Genomic DNA, 19,649 nt, shown 5'->3' with positions numbered 1-19,649 from the left:
ATGATAAGGAATATGATATATCCATTCAATACCGTGTTCTCTGGCCCAGGTGTTGATGAGGCTGTTCTTGAAATGAGTCCCGTTGTCTGACTCGATCCTATCAGGGGTGCCATGTCTCCACAGGACTTGCTTTTCCAGGCCCAGGATGGTGTTCCGGGCTGTAGCATGAGGCACAGGGTAGGTCTCCAGCCATCCAGTGGTTGCTTCAACCATGGTCAACACGTAGTGCTTGCCTTGGCGGGTTTGGGGAAGGGTGATGTAGTCAACTTGCCAGGCTTCACCATACCTGTACTTTGACCATCGTCCACCATACCACAGAGGCTTCACCCGCTTGGCCTGTTTGATTGCAGCACAGGTCTCACAACTGTGGATGACCTGTGAGATGCTGTCCATGGAAAGGTCCACCCCTCGGTCACGGGCCCATCGGTATGTTGCATCTCTCCCCTGATGACCAGAGGCATCATGGGCCCAACGAGCTAGGAATAATTCTCCCTTGTGCTGCCAGTCCAGATCCACCTGTGATACTTTCACCTTGGCAGCTCGGTCCACCTGCTCGTTGTTGCGATGTTCTTCATTAGCCCGACTCTTGGGCACGTGCGCATCCACGTGTCGAACCTTCACGGTCAGCTTCTCTACTCGGGCGGCGATGTCCTGCCAAATCTCAGCGGCCCAGATGGGCTTCCCTCTGCGCTGCCAGTTGGCCTTTCTCCAGCGATCCAGCCATCCCCACAGAGCATTAGCTACCATCCATGAGTCGCTGTAGAGATAGAGCCTCGGCCACTTCTCTCGTTCAGCAATATCCAAAGCCAGCTGGACGGCTTTAAGCTCTGCAACCTGACTCGATCCACCTTGTCCCTCGGTAGCTTGTGCAACTCGTCGTGTGGGGCTCCATACTGCAGCTTTCCACTTCCGGTTAGCGCCTACAATTCGGCAGGAACCATCAGTGAAGAGGGCATAACGTCTTTCAGTCTCTGGTAGCTCATTATATGGTGGGGCTTCCTCAGCACGAGTCACTTGCTCTTCCTCTTCTTCAGAAGATAATCCAAAAGTCTCACCTTCAGGCCAGTTTGTTATAATTTCTAGAATCCCAGGGCGATTCGGGTTTCCAATACGGGCACGCTGTGTGATGAGGGCGATCCACTTGCTCCATGTGGTGTCGGTGGCATGATGCGTGGAAGGAACCTTTCCCTTGAACATCCAACCCAGCACCGGTAGTCGGGGTGCCAGAAGCAACTGTGCTTCAGTGCCGATTACCTCTGAGGCAGCCTGGACTCCTTCATAAGCTGCCAAGATTTCCTTCTCTGTGGGAGTGTAGTTGGCTTCAGACCCTCTGTAGCTTCGGCTCCAGAATCCCAGTGGTCGGCCACGAGTCTCACCAGGCACCTTCTGCCAGAGGCTCCAGGACAGACCATTGTTCCCGGCTGCAGAGTAGAGCACGTTCTTCACCTCTGGTCCTGTCCTGACTGGGCCAAGGGCTACCGCATGAGCGATTTCCTGTTTGATCTGGGCGAAGGCTTGCTGCTGTTCAGGGCCCCAGTGGAAATCATTCTTCTTGCGGGTAACCAGGTAGAGAGGGCTCACGATCTGGCTGTACTCGGGAATGTGCATCCTCCAGAAACCTATGGCGCCTAGGAAGGCTTGTGTTTCCTTCTTGCTGGTCGGTGGAGACATCGTAGTGATCTTATTGATGACCTCGGTGGGAATCTGACGTCGTCCATCTTGCCACTTTACTCCCAGGAACTGGATCTCTTGGGCAGGTCCCTTGACTTTGCTCCTTTTGATGGCAAAGCCAGCTTCCAGGAGAATCTGGATGATTTTCTCTCCTTTCTCAAACACTTCCTTTGCTGTGTTTCCCCACACGATGATGTCATCGATGTATTGCAGATGTTCTGGAGCCTCACCCTTTTCCAATGCAGTCTGGATCAGTCCGTGGCAAATGGTGGGACTGTGCTTCCACCCCTGGGGCAGTCGGTTCCAGGTGTATTGCACACCCTTCCAGGTAAAAGCAAACTGGGGCCTGCATTCTGCTGCCAAAGGAATGGAGAAGAAGGCATTGGCAATGTCAATAGTGGCGTACCACTTCGCTGCTTTGGACTCCAGCTCGTACTGAAGTTCCAACATGTCTGGCACAGCGGCGCTCAGTGGTGGCGTGACCTCATTCAGGCCACGGTAGTCCACCGTCAGCCTCCATTCTCCACTGGACTTACGCACTGGCCATATAGGGCTGTTGAAAGGTGAATGGGCCTTGCTGACCACCCCTTGGCTCTCCAGTTTGCGAATCATCTCATGGATGGGAACCATAGAGTCTCTGTCGGTGCGGTATTGCCGACGGTGCACTGTTGCTGTGGCGATTGGCACCTGTTGTTCTGCAACTCTTAGCAGTCCCACGGCAGAGGGGTCATCAGAGAGGCCAGGCAATGTACTCAGTTGTCTGATATCTTCTGTCTCCACAGCAGCTATCCCAAAAGCCCAACGATGTCCTTTTGGGTCCTTGAAATATCCATTTCTGAGATAGTCTATGCCGAGAATGCACGGGGCCTCCGGGCCAGTCACGATGGGGTGTTTCTGCCACTCGTTCCCAGTCAAACTCACTTCAGCTTCCAGTACAGTCAGCTGCTGGGATCCTCCTGTCACCCCAGAAATAGAAATGGGTTCTGCTCCCACATACCTTGATGGCATCAGAGTACATTGAGCACCGGTGTCAACCAAAGCCGTGTATCTTTGTGGGTCAGATGTGCCAGGCCATCGGACCCACACAGTCCAAAAGACCCGATTCTCCCTTTCCTCTACCTGGCTAGAGGCAGGGCCCCTCTATTCCTGGTCATGTTGCATGTTGCTCCCTTCCGGTGAATACGCTCCTGAGGTCCCTTCAAGAGGATCGGTCATAGTATCATTCCGGTACCGTCTGGAGTTCTGTGTGCGGGAGACCGGAGCAATGTTGACTCTAGATGCGCTTCTTGTGGTAGTTGTCCCTCTTTTTAGTTCACGTACCCGAGCTGCTAAGGAGGAGGTGGGTTTTCCATCCCACTTACTCATGTCTTCTCCATGTTCCCGAAGGAAAAACCAGAGATTACCTCGTGGGGTGTATCCTCTCTCCCTGGTTGGGGGTCACCGGCTCCTAATGGCAGAGACTCTTGTTGGTTCTGGTGGGATGTGGTAAATCTCTTCCTTAAGTTCCTTTTTCAGTTTCTGATGGCCTTCTTCAATCAAGCTCCGGACTTGCTCAGCCAAAAGACTTGTTTCCACGGATGAGACATGGGTGCGAAACGGGGCTGTGACGGTGTCCTCGTAAATCCTCAGTTTGTTCACCAAGACGCCCACCCTGTCCTCGCCTTCCCTCCATTGCAGTGTTGCCAGGTAACGGGAGTATATCTCTGGTCCAAGGCGTGCGAACCTCAGCCACATCTGTGACGTGCACTGGACACCATCTGGGCTCTTAGGAAATCTCTCATCTTCTGAGAAAATGATCTCCAGCACAGCCAATTCCCTCAGGCACCGGATACCTTGTTCCATTGTGCTCCATTTTCCTTGGTGCACCTGGAGGTCTTCTTTACAAAGGTACCTGTCCCTTACACTTGTAAGCAGTCGCCGCCAGAGGCTGAGGGTTTCTTGGGTTCTCCCGATCCCCTGGTCAATGACCACATCCCGGGACAGAGATCCCAGTTGCCTGGCCTCACTTCCGTCCAGAATGGTGTCATTGGCTGCAGCGTCCCAGATGCGGAGCAGCCAGGTCAGGATAGACTCGTTCGTCTGGCGGGTGAATTCCCTCCGCAGGTCTCGCAGCTCACCCAGGGATAGCGACCGAGTGATGATCTCTGGCTCCGCCTCTTCTGCTGGGTGCGAAGGTCCTGCTGCATCCTCGTCAGTCACTATGCGGACTGATTTGCTTTTTGATTTCTTCTTCTGCACGGGGGCAACTGCAATCGGTTTAGGCTGTTCTGGTTCAGTGATGGTTTGCGTGGGGACGCTGACAGTGCTTTTGGTTCCCTTCTCCTCTGTGTCAGTCTGCGTGGTCATGGACGCTGTTGTCTTGTGTCTGGGTTCTTTCTCCTCTGTGTCAGTCTGCGTGGACATGGACGCTGTTGTTTTGCATTTGGTTTCTTTCTCCTCTGTGTCAGTCTGCGTAGACATGGACGCTGTTGTCTTGCATCTGGGTTCTTTCTCCTCGGTGACAGTCTGCGTAGACATGGACGCTGTTGCTTTGCATTTGGTTCCTTTCTCCTCTGTGTCAGTCTGCGTAGGCATGGTGTTTGTTGCTCTGCTCTTTTTCCCTCCCTCATCCTGAGGATGCTGTGCCATAGCTCTGATTCTAAGCATGGTGTACATGGTGCAGGCTGTACAGAGAAGACAAAGCAGAACTGACAGCAAGTTTATGCCGTCTTTGACATCCAGAGGGAATTCAATATTTTCAAAAACTGCTGTGCCTGGCCTGAAAGGCTGGAAGAAACCACTCTCTACTCCTCCCACCAGGGGCTGGGTGCGATTGTTGAGGAGATCCCAGACATAGGAGCCCAGACTAGGACAGCCAGACAAAACTGAGTATATACTCCGAATGGTATTCATCGCCTCACAGGTTATTATGCTGTAGACATAATAAACCATTAAAGCAATTCTCATACCATTCCCTGGTTTTAACAGGAGTAATACTACAGGCAGGTAGTTCCCCATGTGAGGAAAAATATAGAGAGCAAGATACAGTACCCACATAGACAAGCTGAGCACCATGGTGAATAGGTTTCCGTTAACACAAAATTGTAATTCTGACTTTCTCTCAGAGCTGCCCCACGTTGGGCGCCAAATTATGTGCTAGTTTGAAAACAAACCAGTGGGAGGCACCAAGTCAGAATAACAATTTAATGGAAATTAAAGAAAAGGAGAAAAAAAAAGGTAAAAGAAAACACTATCAAACTGACAGAGTCAAGGTACAACCTGACACCCTGTTAGGCAGGGTGGTGGTAGCAGTCTGGTAGAATGGTGGCTGCAGTCCTCTGAAGCAGCGATCCTGTAGTGAAACAGTCTGCTCTTCCTCTGGAAGTCCAGTGGTGGCTGTGTAGCTCCTGTCCTCTGGAAATCCAGTGGGAAGCCCCTGTCTCTGGTGTTCAGCCTCAGCTTATATCCACGATGGGATGCTTGGTTCCTCCCTCTGGGTGGAGCATCTCACAATGGGGTGATGAGTCATGAGGCCAAGTGTTGATTAGGCTCATTAACAGAAGATAGTTCGGAGGGAGTTATCTGTGAGTCATGCGGCAGGACAATGATGGGCCATTAACAGCAAGATAGTCTGGGGGGAGGAGGCAAGGAAACACTGCCCCACCTGGTTTCAACAGCTCATGGGGATGGTAATAGAATACACTGCAACCCAGGACATCCATTATTCATAAAATATTTCCTTTTTCATGTGATGTTTCAACAGTTCTTAATTTGGCTTTGCATTTTAGAAAGCATATAAACCAGTGGTGCATAGCAAGAAGAAAATAATGGCCCAGTGTTCATGGGTGGCAAACAGTATCAATGACCTGTGATAAATTAAATTTTAAAACATGTTTAAAAAGGAGGAGGAGTATTCTGTTGAATTTGTTTATGACTGGAGAGGGCTTAAGGGAAATACAACTTTTAAATTCAGCAATGGATTTTGATTATTCTTATTTACTTACTGCACAGAATTTTAGTTCTGAGATGAAAAAGCAGGTTTTTCTGGAAAGCAGAAAAAGAGCTTGTGGAATTAATGGAACATAAATGTACTGTTTTCTCCAGACTACTAATCAACTGATTTTCACATTAAACTCAAATGTCATTCTAAGGCATGTTGAATTTTATTCCAGAGAAGTTATTTTATAGTCAGCTAATCTACAGAGTGACACAGTACATGAAATACAGGCAAGTGATCAGGTTATTTCAGACAAAGTATTTCAGTAATGCAGATTTAAAGGGCTTTCCTTGTTTACCAGACAGATACCTTAAAAGAACACTTGGTTGGAGGGTGTGTATCTCCCAGCCAGTCTGCTCAGCTTTTGGGCTGAATTCTGCAACAGCCTGCTTACTTGGAGTGTGTCTGTTAGCTCAAATGCATACCATGAAGTAAAATACCTGAAAATAGTGCCTGGTTAAGAGCTTAGACTTGCATAACATCTATAAATTGAGAGCCCTGGTGGCCAAACCTGTATGTATGATAACAGAAGTACTGACACCCTGATCCAACCAAAATCTACTTGTGCGTTTTATATCCTGTAGTTTGAGTTTTAATTCATGCCTGCATAGTTCACACCTTAAACACCTCCATAACTCTCTCAAATTCTGTCCATATGCCCCTTTGCAGCTCAATTAAGTTCACATTGTAACATCTACAAAATTTAAAATCTGTATGAATGCACAAGCACCCTGAATTTAAAGATGTAATTTTAGATAAATAAAGGAAGTAGCCTGTAAACTGAATGGTAGATTGCCACCCCATTGCTCTTCTATCCTCCATCCAATTTAACTTCTTTAAGCTGTTTCTGATTTTACATTCTTATCATGCTGCTTCTTATACATCCTCTTCCCTGGATTAAAAAGTGTAAACACTACTTCATCCACTGCTTATCATATTCATAGTGAGTCTTTCAGAGCAATTTGAGACCTCTGAGATGAGCTACCCTATATTGCTTCTCATATAAATAACACAGTTACAGATTTAATGTCCTTATTAAACATTTTGGTTTTACTTTTGAATTGAAATTGCTCATTGATCAACCTATAGCGAGTTTTCCAGTTTAGTAACTAGATCACTTTCAGGAGTGGGTGCATTTAATTTTGAAATCTGTAGCAGTTGTGTAGTTACAGGGTGTCATCCCCTCCTCCAATTGCACTGCCTTCATAAATACTTAATTTCTTTCAGTATCATAGTACACATTGGCTTAATTTACTCCCTCAGCTTCCTTGTATTTTCTTTCAGGTTTAATAACCTTCTTTCCTATCACCTGCAAACCTTGCTCTCTCAATGTTTATTCCATGTCCCTGATGAATGAGCTAAACATAAATCAAAACTCTGTTAAGCTGCTGTCATGGTATAAGCTACTATTGAGTCATATTCTTATGTTTCTGCACATCATAGAAATTAGAAATGCATCCCATCTTGTTCCTAATCTCCAGGGTTTTTTCAAATTTTCGCAGTTTTTTTAAAAAAATCTATTGCATTTTGGATGTTGTTTGAATACTTCATGGAAGAATCATATAATATTAATGCTTTAATATTATCCAAAAAATCTATTTCATATATATGCAGAGGTGAATAAATACAACAGGAGCCAGTTAAAAGACAACTCACTTTATCAAACCTGTTATGTGAAAACATATATAGGTACTAACAAGTCAAATGCATCTTACTAAGATTTAACCAAACAACAGCTTAAAAAAACACAAACACTGAATATAACTTCATTCTTCGTGGCTCTGCAAGTTCTATAGAAATCCAAAGTAACTCACATAACAGTAGTGTAAAATCTTTTTACAGCTTAATGAAAGGATTTATACTGTGGTAAAACAGATCGACCAATCTCTCAACCACTGAGCAATTACCTCAAGCATTGTCAGTGTATCCACATCTCTCCAATGCTCTGATAAATCAAGTCAGCAAACAGGAACTATAATACGAAGTAAAAGAAAAAACAGCAAAAAAAAAACCAAATCAAACCAAATTGAAAACCCAGAAAAAACCCCAACCCAAAACCAAAATATGCACTGTGAAATTCAGGATAAATCAGACCTACTTAAAGAAATGCACTGTAGATATGCTGGATCTGTCAGGATTTTTCCAGTAAACCAAATCAGAATTCTCCAAGCTGATAGATGACAGGTATTTCAATATTGCATAGTGATGTTAACTTTCATGTTGACATCTAAGCAAGAAAACTGATTGCAGATATTGTTTTCCAAGAAAGTCTATTATCATAGTTTAAATAAAAACAAATCTTGGTCTTACAGCATTTCTGACTTTTAGTTATCCTTTTATCTTACATTTGCTATCTATAGGAACAACAAATACACGATTTCACTGAAAGGAGATTCATTTCAGAGAAGCTCATATCTTCAATGAATATATTCCTCATTGTTTCTATATTCCTGTGGAACTGCCAGAAGTAATTGCCACAAAAGTTGCAGTCATCCTCTTTCTGTAATATGATATTGAAAGAGCAGGTGAATATGCATCTATTTGTTAATAATGGGACTCATGTATGTCATACTTTGCAAAGTAAAAGAACCAAGAAAAAGATACAAGAAAAAAGTCCCAAACCATTAATTCTGAAGCAAGACAGCAACGGTTACGTATCTTAGATTTAAGTGTACAAGTTTCAGATCAGACTGTGTCAAGCCTACAAGTTATTTCAGGTTTAAAAGCCATTGTAATGTTCACTTTGCATATATCTGTATTAATTTAAAAACAAAATTACACTCTAGCATGTTTTTGGCTTTCTTTAGTCCGCCTTGGTTTTGCTTATCAACAGCTATCATCTTTGATCGTTCAACTATGTGATGCTTGCTGTCACGTGTACTCTTTGTTTCCAAAAGAAGAACATGAAGGCTCGCAGAATGAGCAGAAGCTTAATGTCAGCAACTACATGTGACATATAAAAAGCCAAGAAGTGAGAAATAATAGTGTGGGGGATTTTCAGTGTAGGCAAACCTAAAGGCCTGGCCAGCAGGGCATTCTGAGCTCAGTATTGGGTTTGACTGCTAATTCTGATCTTGTTAGAAGATGGTATTGGTATGCACAGACATGTCTCCTCTCATTTTTGTTTAATACTTTTTAAAAACAATGACATGATACTTATAAACTACTAATAAAACTTCCGATTAAACAATAATTCCTAGTTTTCAGCAGAAAAAAAAACCCACCACCCTGAACTTTAAATACAGTTTGTGAGAAAGGTAAGCCACCAGCCTGCAAAGAAAGCTAAGTGTTTGGATTTTCTTAAAGGGCTAAAGTACAGTATCTTAAATTCAAGTTAATTAATTTAATAAAAATCACAGAGAAGCTTCAATCAGAAGTGAACCCAAGCAGGTTTTGTTCTAAAGAATGCACCTCTTACAGTTTTCAGCACAGTTTAAGTTAGTTTGCAGAAAGCCTTGTAATCTCCATGCCAGATCTGATGGCACATCTGTTGAAGATTTTGTTCAACACCAAGTGCTTATAAGTGATTCAAAGAAAGACAAAGAACTTCCCTGTGACTGATAAACAATAAGATAAAAATAGGTTGTGATTAAGTTATGGTAAAAGTTCCCTAATATGACATTAACCAAAATTTAGGTGTCAGCAAAAGTAGGCAGCAGTTCTTATCATCATGTTAGCTAAGTGGCAGGCAAACCTGCCTGGAAATGTAATCCAATCACACAGGAAATCTCTTTTTTATCCCTGGAAACATGAAGATTTTATCTCCTCTTCCTGAGGAGATTTATCTTATCTAAGGGTGTACCCTCAGTAATATAAAGAATTAATCCTTTAATACTACAGACTTTGTGTTAGTCATAGTTTGTAGCAATGAGTGCCAGAAAATAATTAGTACTGAATATTAAATATTTATCTTCTTTTTAATTAATTGCTTTCAATTTCATTCATACGCTTTGTAGTGGGTTGAATCTATTGTGCAACAGTTAGCAAGAATTCCAAAGCTTATCCTTTATATAACAGCTCTCATTTTCAAAAAGCTCCACTGGTTACTGATATTCGTAAGACTTTAAAAAATGGAATTGGAGAGTCCATATAAATACTTAGGCATTTCATTAAGCATACATAATTCTCACTGACTCTGGGATGTACAATAGGAACATTTTATCACATGACAAGGGGAAAAGTCTTTGTTTCCTCCTATTTGAGAAGTATATTTAATGTCCGAATACAGAACAGCTGGAGAGTAACTGTGGCTCCACATTTTTAAATAGTTCATTCACAAGATCTGCAGTTGAAGCACTGTGCTCAAAACAGAATGTAAGGAAACTGATTGTCTGGTATTGGGATTCATCTTCTTCTCAGTATTTCAGTATCTACTGTGCATGAGTCTGCATCTGAGAGTGCTGCTTCAGTTTTTCAGTCAATAAAATGAAATTCATAGTTTTAGGATATGAATCTTATAACCTCTTTCAAACATTTTCTTTAGATTAAGATCAATCTTGCACTTTGAGCATCTCTTTCTTTTAACAGATTATAAAGTTTAGCTGCATAGTTCAGAAGTGAACATTAGATCCAGTGAGCCTGATAACTTAAAGCCACATCACAAGTTAAAGCTGCATGCATGTGCACAGCTGAAACCAGGACAGGTATCAAAGCTATTTATATTGCAATTTCATCTGCACAAACATATCACAAAATTACATCAAAGAATTACAGGCTCATTTCCAGTGAAGGATGTATCCATGTTCACAATACCTGCAAATTACACTATATGTTAATTAAATCTCTGAACAGCCAGTTCAGAGAACAGACCAATACCAGGGACTCACCAAAACTGTTCAGTCACTCCCCTTCACAGCTGGACGGAGGAGAGAAAATTTAATGAAGGGTTTATGAGTTGAGATAACAACCAGGAGAGATGGCTCATCAAATACTGTCATGGGTACAACAGGCTCAACTTAAGAGATATGCATTGAATATTATAAACAAAATCAGAGTAGGATAATGAGAAGTAAAATAAACCCTTAAAAACACCTTCTCCCTACCCCTCCCTCCTTCCCAGTCCTATCTTCTGCCCCAGCAGCGCAAGAAGACAGGGAATGGGGTTTGTGGTCAGTTCATCACCCGATGAACTCATCAGGGAGAGGAGCCCTTCTCCTGCTGCACCATGGGGTCTCTCTCATGGGAGACAGTTCTCCATTAGCTTCTCTGACATTGCTCTATCTCACGAGCAGCAGCTCCCTTCAAACTGTTGCAACATGAGTCCATTCCATGGGCAACGGTTGTCCCAAAACTGCTGAAGGGTCAGTCACTCTTCCACAGGGTGCAGTCCTTCAAGGACAGGATGCTCCAGCCTGGGAGCAGGGGCCCTCTCTCCATGAGTCTCCCACGGGCTCACACCCTCCTCTCAGGCATCCACCTGCTCTGGCAGGTGGTGCTCCTCCACGGGCTGCAGATGGATCTTTGCATCCTCCATGGACCTCCATGGGCTGCAGGGGTAGAGCTTCTTCACCATGGTCATCACCACGGCCTGCAGGGGAATCTCAGCTCTGGAGCCTGGAGCACCTCCTGCCCGTCCTTGTTCACTGACCTTGGTATCTGCATGTTGTTCTCCTTACAGGTTCTCGCTCAGCTCTTCTGTGGCCACAATTAAAACTGTACAAAAACTTTTTGTTTTGATTTCTTCTCAAATACATTGCCACAGAGATGCTGCCACCATTCCTAATTGGCCCAGCTTTGGCCAGGTGCACATCCCTCTTTGGAGCCATCCGGGATTTGATCTGGAGGACATGGAAGAAGCCTCTCGTAGCTTCTCACAGAAGCCATCCCTATAGCTCCCCCCCTGGCCCCCCACCCCCGCCTCCCCAAAACAGGCCAGGCAAAAACAATCCAGCCGTATTCATCCTTGCTTATTTTTAAACAATAGGAGAAGACAGTTATAAAATTCTGACACTTAAAGTTTATAAAATTATAGCAGCACTGACAGAAGTTGATGACTGTTACGATTCATCTTGTTAGAGGATGCTTTCTTAATACAGAGCTCATAAGAGAAGCATAGTGTGTATGTCACTTTGAATCCTCATTCAACCAGGCTTAATTGATGTCTGAGAAACATCAGACATCAAACTTAAAATTGCTATAGTAGCTGCTGCTTCTGATGCCAATGTCTGATACAAACAACTTCTGTAACACAGTGACTTTGCAGACATGACTTTAAAGTACTGCTGTGGATTTTGATAACACACAGAACAAAAGGATTGATAGTCTGAAGGAGAGCAAATTCAAATGTTTTCTTAATATCCTCATAGCATAGAATATGATAGATTGTAGGAGCCAAGAGCTGATGTGATCAATACCATGCAGTAGGAAAACAAGAAAATACATCTAGACTCCGTATTGCAATGCCCATGACGAATATTTTAACAAAACCTATCACTAATAGTATTCTCCAAGCTGAAGTGGAATAAACTAATAAGCTTATTATGTCAGAAAAAGAGGGTTGTGAAGGCTGAACATCTGTATGCAATAAGGAACGAACATTCTTTAACTGGAAACAAAGCCAAAGGAAATACCAACTGTAACACTGAAAATTAGTGAGATTCACTCTTGATTTAATAACAGCTGGAATCTCTAATTATCCTAATATAATAAGGCACTTTAATCTTCACTAAAGTGTGTTTCAAAAATCTATCCAAAGATTTTTCTTCATCAGAAAAATGCAGTTAAACATAATCTGTCAACAGTGTGTACAGTCTGATTAAATTCTGTTCTTGGCTCCAGCAGCTTACTTTCACCTGCCATTTATTTTACAAATTGTACTAAAATATGTGGGTTTTTCTTAAAAGAAAACCCAAAACAAACAATCACCCTCCCCATCAAAACACCAACATAGCAAGCACACAATTTAGCATTTGTATTTTTCCATTGAGTTCCTGCAATTGCACACATAAAAGACAGGAAAGGCTTCTGAAAAGCCATTTTCAATACAAACAATAGGCATTTTAAGGATACTCAACCTCCTAATTTTGAGAATCTGTATTCTGTAATGATATCCCCTATTAAGACTGCAGTAATTGTCTGTATACTTACAGTTGCCATACTGGAGAGTTTTCATTGTCAGAAGGGTTTACAAAGGAAGTAGACTTTTCTCAGATAGTGGTGTTTTTGCATAACAGTAGGTCCAAACAGAACTTGGTACTTTCATTTAAGAAATAAGCAGAAACATAAATTACATTGGGGAAAAAAACAGAGCCAAACCCAAAATGGAATCCAGAAGGAGAAATGGGTTCAAGTTCTAACCTTCTTCATGTCTGAAAACTTGGAGGTTCTAACCCTAAATCTTTGAAATGCATTATGAAAAGATGAAAGAGCTGATTATTCCTCTTAGTTTATTTTCTCTAGATTTAAATATCCTTGTTACATTTGTTGAGCTAATTTTGAAGTTAGCCTTGCTTTAGCTGTCACTTGTCACTATTGTTTTAAAAACAATAGTGTTATAAAGCAGAAGTGGCTAAATAAGTTTTGGGAGACATTTTGTAAAACTCTTTGAAAAATCAGTCGGGGATATATGAGTCAGTCCTATCTTCATCTTTGCTAATTTCTTCAGAAAACTTTTAAGAGAAGGAGGTAGGGAGGTCTTTTTCTTCAAAAAAATACATTTCCAAACAGACTATGCAAATACAGATGCTGATTAATGAATATTGTTTTTATTTAACTGGTTTAATACTAATGTCAGGCTTATAGATCTGTACCATATCTTTCTAGAACTTTTATTTTTAAAGTCAGTGCTACAATTTCTACCCTAGCTTTGTAGCAAGAAAACTGATAAACTCCTGCTTACAAATACTATTAGTAATTTATCTGGTCTACCCCTAAGTTCTGTTAGAAAGTGAATGCCATTACAGTCCTGCTGACTTGTGAGTGTTTATGCTATCAACCTGTTCCATATCCTCCTCAATTTCAGACTTATCCTCTGCTGAGCCATCTGCTATGATGAGTTCTAGCATGTGAATTGCTGTCATTCCTTCATAGTGTAACCTCTTGGACAATTTTAACTTTTCTATACAGGTCTTGCCTTCTCTAAGCACTCTTTAACAACCTGCTCTGCAACTAGCTGAGCAGACTTCTTAAATGTTTTTTTTTTCCCCGTATCTGAAGAAAGTATTGCTGTTGATATTGATTCCTACGTCAATTGCTTTTCAAAGTCTTTTGCATAATTTTTTTTTTTTTCCCCAGGGTTCCTCATATTTTCTGCTTTCTTTCTGAAAAAGCTCTCATCAGATTTTTAGAGATAGTTTCTTTTGTCTAATGATTTTTCTTATCTTTTGTCTAAACCACCTTTTTTATTGTGTTCATTAGTGCTGCACTTTTCAAAAGGCATCCTTCAGTAATGACCATAAAACCTATACAGATTTAATTCCCTTAGCTTTGCTTTTCAATTTCTTCCTTACAAGTGTCTTTATTTTTACACAGGCTACTTTTCAATGGGCCTACTGGCTTTTGTAAATGCTGTGAGGATGCTAAATATGATGACAATCATTGTTAAACCGTTACTTCTCATCAACAAAATCTTTACCCAGACCCTGGACACTGCTTGGCACCAAATCACAGGTAGCACCTCCTCTTGCAGGCTTCCTATGCAGCTGTTCCATTAAACAAATAATCACCCCATTTAAAACTTTTTACGCTGCATTGCATCCTGGGGTTATGTTTGGCCCATATGCATAGCAGAGGAAGAGGGAAGGGGAGAAAGTGGGGTCTCCCACATGCTTTAATTTCTCTTTCTGCCTCTTTATGTGTCTTGGCATTTGGTGGTAAATGGCTGTTTGAAGACTCATTGCATGTGGAATCTGAATTACTTGCTGGGATGGTTATTTTATTTGATTTGATTCTAGCTCTCTTTAACTTACACTACTAATTTGTGACCAACATGGCTTACTGTGACTTTTTTTGTATTTCAATGTGAAAATGAGAGAGTATTGTCCTTCCACAAGCCTGCTGTTGAGTAATGTGTCAGAGACTTCATGTATGGCCAGACATTTCAGCCCCTCCATCTTGTTTCTTTGTCACATTTCTCTCTGAAAATTAGGTGACACAAAGTAAATGTTAAACAGAGAGTAAACCAGATTATTTTCATATATTGGACACTGCAAAGGTACTGCCTAGGACATGTTACATAATGTTAATGATGAAGTTGTGCTTTTAAATATCAAGACGGACAATTCAGGTTAGCTTTTGAACTGTAATATTTAGGAAAAACCAAACCATGAAATCTGGCAATAGAGACTTTAATAACGTCTTTTTTGCTTTTGCGATTCCTTTACTTATTACTTTAGGGTTATTTTTGTGGATGACAGTCATCAGCTGTTACTTCTACAAATCACAGTCTTTCATGATCTTTTTCTTTGCATTTCTTACATTCCTCTAATACATTTTCCAGACAACCGATCAGAAAAAAGCGACATAGTTCTCTGCTAGTGTACTTTATGTACATAAGGCTTCAAGATAGGCTTTGGTTGAAATTCTCTGGAAATGAACTTAATTTTGAGTTCTATTCTTCAAGCTTTTAACCAGAAGTTATGGTTATATTAAAAACATAGGTGCTTTAAACTTTCAGAGAACAACGTAATGTACTTTCCACTTAAACAGCAAAAGCCTTTTCTGCCCTATAAAGTGAAAGAATTTTGGTTTCAAGAAATGCAAAAGCTTATTCAGAATTAACAGTACTTTTGTTTTAGGGAAAGATGCAGGACATGGCATGACTGGGCAAGAAGGTGATAATATAGTTCAGCTATTAAATTATTGCTATGTGAGTGTAAGAGTGACAAAAAGGTAATGTTAGTCTATATTTTTAGCTCTAATGATATACTTCTAAATTCTATATTCTGTTTTGGATTTCTGTGCTAGTTAGAATGAAATTTACATTTCAGAAAATGGGAATTTTGTCAATCAAAGCACTGAAGGGGGAAAAATCATAAATTTTAAGTTTGAAGTTACAAATATTCAAATTTTTCTCCTTTGAATACATATTTTTGAGGGAGGTACTAGACCACTGTACCATCCTATGACATACATCAATACTAAATGTGGAGTGACACTTTACAGCAGTAATAAACCAGCGCTAAGTATTATGCCAGCTGTTTGCCTGTTCTTATTGAATGGTGTTGATTCTGTTTGGTGATGCTTTGTGGTGAAATATAAGGCAGAGGATCAGGGGAAGAATTCTCACCTCTTCTTCCATCTAGTCAGAGACCTGAATTAGTCACATATCAAAGATAGGCTTTTCATCATTCCCACTGAGATTTGATCTGGCCACACTGCAGCTTCTCAAAGTTTCAGCTTGTAGAAGGTTTATTCCAAGTACATGGTAATTGTAATTTTCACACAATCATATACCTGAACAGGGTTTCACATGTCATATGATGTTTGCCCAAGTTATCAGAAGTTTACTGCATAAAGGAAGCTCCTGATAGGAACTTGACTATTTGAAATGTGGACAAAATTACATCAATATAGTCGAATTAAAAAGCCATTTCCCGCAAATGAAATCACTTCTACATCTATTTCTACAATAATTTTCTGAGAACCTTCATCAGCAGATGGACACTGTCTCCAAAAACAAGGCCTAAAAGCATTCCTCTGCACTTTATCTCTGTTATTTTCCAGAATATTGTTCTGGATTAATCTTAATGTAATCTTCCTACTATATATACAAAGACTACAGCTGCCTAAAGATGACCTTATGTTGTTATCAGCCTAGAAAGCCTTTTTCATATTTAAGTATTGGAGATGATACTCCAATTGTGGAAATTTGAACTGTTTCCTATAAAACTCACCCCCTCAAGCAAAGTACACTAAAATTAAACATATACGCATACATGTACAACGAATAAATGAATCATTGATATTTTGCTTCAGTATATGGTATAATGAACACAACAATTCTCTTCTTTTCCTTCTGTTCCACCTGCAAGCGTTAAACACCTGTAATACTCTCCATGTGTGGACAAATGTCACCACACAGAACTCAGTTTTTCTATTAAGTTTTCTCAGCAATTTCAAATTATTGTTTAAATCATCTGACTTTTTTTGTGAAGTTCATCTGGAAAGCTTATTTTCATAAAGGCAATAATTTTTTATCATTGATTTGATAGAAATTTTGCTTCTTATTAAAGATTCAAAACCCATTAGAAAGAAACCATGGTGATTTATTAACAGCCTGAACACTCAACTCAGGCTGAGTCTTCAGGTTTACAGCAGACTATAATTTATATGATGCAGGCTTACAAGCTTAGGATACAAACATTTGATGATGATGATTTCCGTTGCAGTGGTAATTCTTTCCCATTCTAATTAGCAGGTAATACCCTACAGATTAATTGTTCTTCCTGTGTAATGCACTGTATGTGGGGTCCTCGAAGGGTAGCTGCGTTTCCCTGAAACGTCCCTGGCTATGGGATCATTCCAGTGGGTGCAGTACTGCACTCCAGCAAGCTGACTCCTTTCACCCGCGCGGCTCTCGGGCGCGGACTCTCACGCACACACACTCAAGCCGGATTGCTCAGCATTACCAGAGGCAAAGAGTCAGGAGGGCTCTCCCATTTGGGTATTCCATGGATGAGGTTTATTGCATCCTGTGGCGGAGGAAGACCAGACACTAAAGGGAGCGGACCATGCAGGGTCCAGTGTTTTTGTACGGGTCTCTGAGAGCATCAGAGACCAATGGTCTGAGGGCACAGGGGCAGTGCAAAGGCGGGACTGGGGAATGGGAGTCAATGGGGAGGGCCTGGGGCGTGCAGGGTAACAAGCCATTCAGACAGACCAAGTCCGCACAGCAGCACAAAGCGTGACGGGAGAGGCTTTTCCTTTCTCACCAAGAGGTCAGGGGGTGTTCTCAAACCTCGAAACTGGTCTACCAGCAGGCCCCTGCTATTTCGGGGCTCCTTGGCCCCTCAGCCATCATAGCTGCTGGCTCAGTGGCTACAACACCTGCGTGTTTCTCTCTTTTCTTCTTCTAGTATTCCTTCTTGTCTCATTGTGCAGGAATATTTACTAAATACCTACTCAGTACTACCTATTCAGGCGCATTCTCCACAAGTATCAACAAAGGAATAAGGACCCAGATGTCAGAGTACAAAGAGAAACAGCAGAAGATGAAAAACCAGTGTTCATTAGAGGTAGCACATGCACACACATGCATGTACTGGTTTTGGGTGGGGTAGAGTTAACTATCCTCACAGTGGCTGGTGTGGGGCTGTATTTTGAATTTGTGCTGAACACGGGGCTTGATAATATAGAGATGTTTTTGTTATTCTTGAGCAGGGCTTTCACAAGGCCTTTTCAAGGCCTTTTCTGCTTTTTGCACTGCCATGCTGGAGAGGAATTTTTGGATGCTTAGGAAGTGTGAGGAGACACAGCCAGGACAGGTGACCCAAACTGACCAAAGGGATATTCCAGACCATATGACATCATGCTCAGTATATAAAGTGGGGGGAAGTAGGAGGAATGGTGGGACATTTGGAGTGATGATGTTTGTCTTCCCAAGTCACTGTTACATGTGATGGGGCCCTGCTCTCCTGGAGACAGCTGAACACCTGCCTGCCCTTGGGAATCAGTGAATTAATTCCTTGTTTTGCTTTCCTTCTGTGTGGAGCTTATGCTTTCCCTCTTAAACTGTCTGTATCTCAACCCTTGAGTTCTCCAGCTTTACCCTTCTGGTCTCTTAATCCTACTGGTAGAGGAGTGACTGAATAACTGTGTTGCTTGGCCTGGCTACTGGCTGGGGTTAAACCATGACAATGAATTACACCGCAAACATCCCAAGAAAACAGTGGATTTCAGTTTAATCCTTCCACTGTAAGTACCTACAGTAAAGTATAATTCTGCATGATTCAAACCACTATGCTGTTAGATGCTGCTGTGTTGGAAACTGCATGATTCTTGACTGAGATCTGGTTATTCTACTTCAAAATGATACATCCTTATGTCAGAATGTAAGGGAGAATTCTTTCAGCTCCAAACAGAAATAAGGGAAGAGTATAATGGTAAACAAAATCAATGACTTAGAAAAAGTAGTTCTAAAATAGTCAGCACACACAGCCTCTTGTCCTTCTTCATCTGAAGAAATAAAATACCTGAGGAAAATGTATCCTGAGAACTGGAACCGAATTTTAAACAAACTGCTATGTGTTAAAAATGTAACACCTATCACCAGGGTGAGCAGGAAAGAAGCTCACTTTATATGTAAATTTCTGTTCTACTCATGGAATGAAAAGTCTGGTATACACTCAGCAACATAATTGTGCAGTGCACAGGCAGCCACCTGTAGACAGACATGACTACATCAGAGTGGTCTGTCTTAATGGCACATATACATTAGTAGAAACCCATAAAAGAATGTTAGAAAGATATCTGGAGCTGCTATGTGATGTTTTGTCTTGACAGGATAATATACAATGCTCTTAATAGAAATTGAGCACTGTTGCTGAAAAAAAGAAAAAAAAAATCAGTTTCTTTTATGCAGAGTAAATATCAAGAAAAACAGTGCACTTTGGCAGCACCCAGACTTTGATATCCCTTCAGGAAATGCAAGTACAGATACATGCTTTTCACTTGTTTTTGTTTTGTGGAGATCGATTATTTAATGATTTTTTTTTAAATTTTAATTATTGTATGATCACACTGCTGTAGTTAAGATTATGTCAGCACTTCAACTGTGAAAATATTTTTCAAGGGACTTCAACTTGCCAAAAAAATTACCCAGACTTTCAGTGTGTCACACAAAAAACTCAGTCTGGTATAAGAACAGTCTTATGACTAAGACTTCTCTTGCAATTAATATAAGGTTTTAACAGTACATTTGTGGTTTTTTAAAGTCTAAAGGAGAAATATATACATATTACTCATTGACAAGTCTTTGTTTTCTATATTTTCTTGCTGAACTTCAGCTACATTGTTTGCTATATTTTAAAAAAAGCCCCAATTGTTCCATAAGAAGGCAGTTTTC

General features: G+C 41.4%; 1 long non-coding RNA gene across 3 annotated transcripts in view; it reads right to left on the bottom strand.

The window, feature by feature from the left end:
• The window catches only part of LOC116447852, a 51,898-nt gene that overhangs the window by 18,152 nt on the left and 14,097 nt on the right, over positions 1-19,649 (bottom strand). Inside the window, exon 1 of one of the 3 annotated variants that reach the window (XR_004241715.1) lies at positions 7,555-11,458. The exons of the other annotated variants lie outside the window; for them this stretch is intronic. This is a non-coding gene — a long non-coding RNA (uncharacterized LOC116447852). Of the gene's footprint in view, positions 1-7,554; positions 11,459-19,649 lie in introns of those variants that run through there. 3 annotated transcript variants of the gene reach the window in all.

Source organism: Corvus moneduloides, chromosome 1 (assembly GCF_009650955.1).
Source record: "Corvus moneduloides isolate bCorMon1 chromosome 1, bCorMon1.pri, whole genome shotgun sequence".
NCBI classification, from domain to species: Eukaryota; Metazoa; Chordata; class Aves; order Passeriformes; family Corvidae; genus Corvus; species Corvus moneduloides.
Note: the sequence above shows the minus strand (reverse complement) of the source record. Positions and strands in the feature narration are given on the sequence as shown.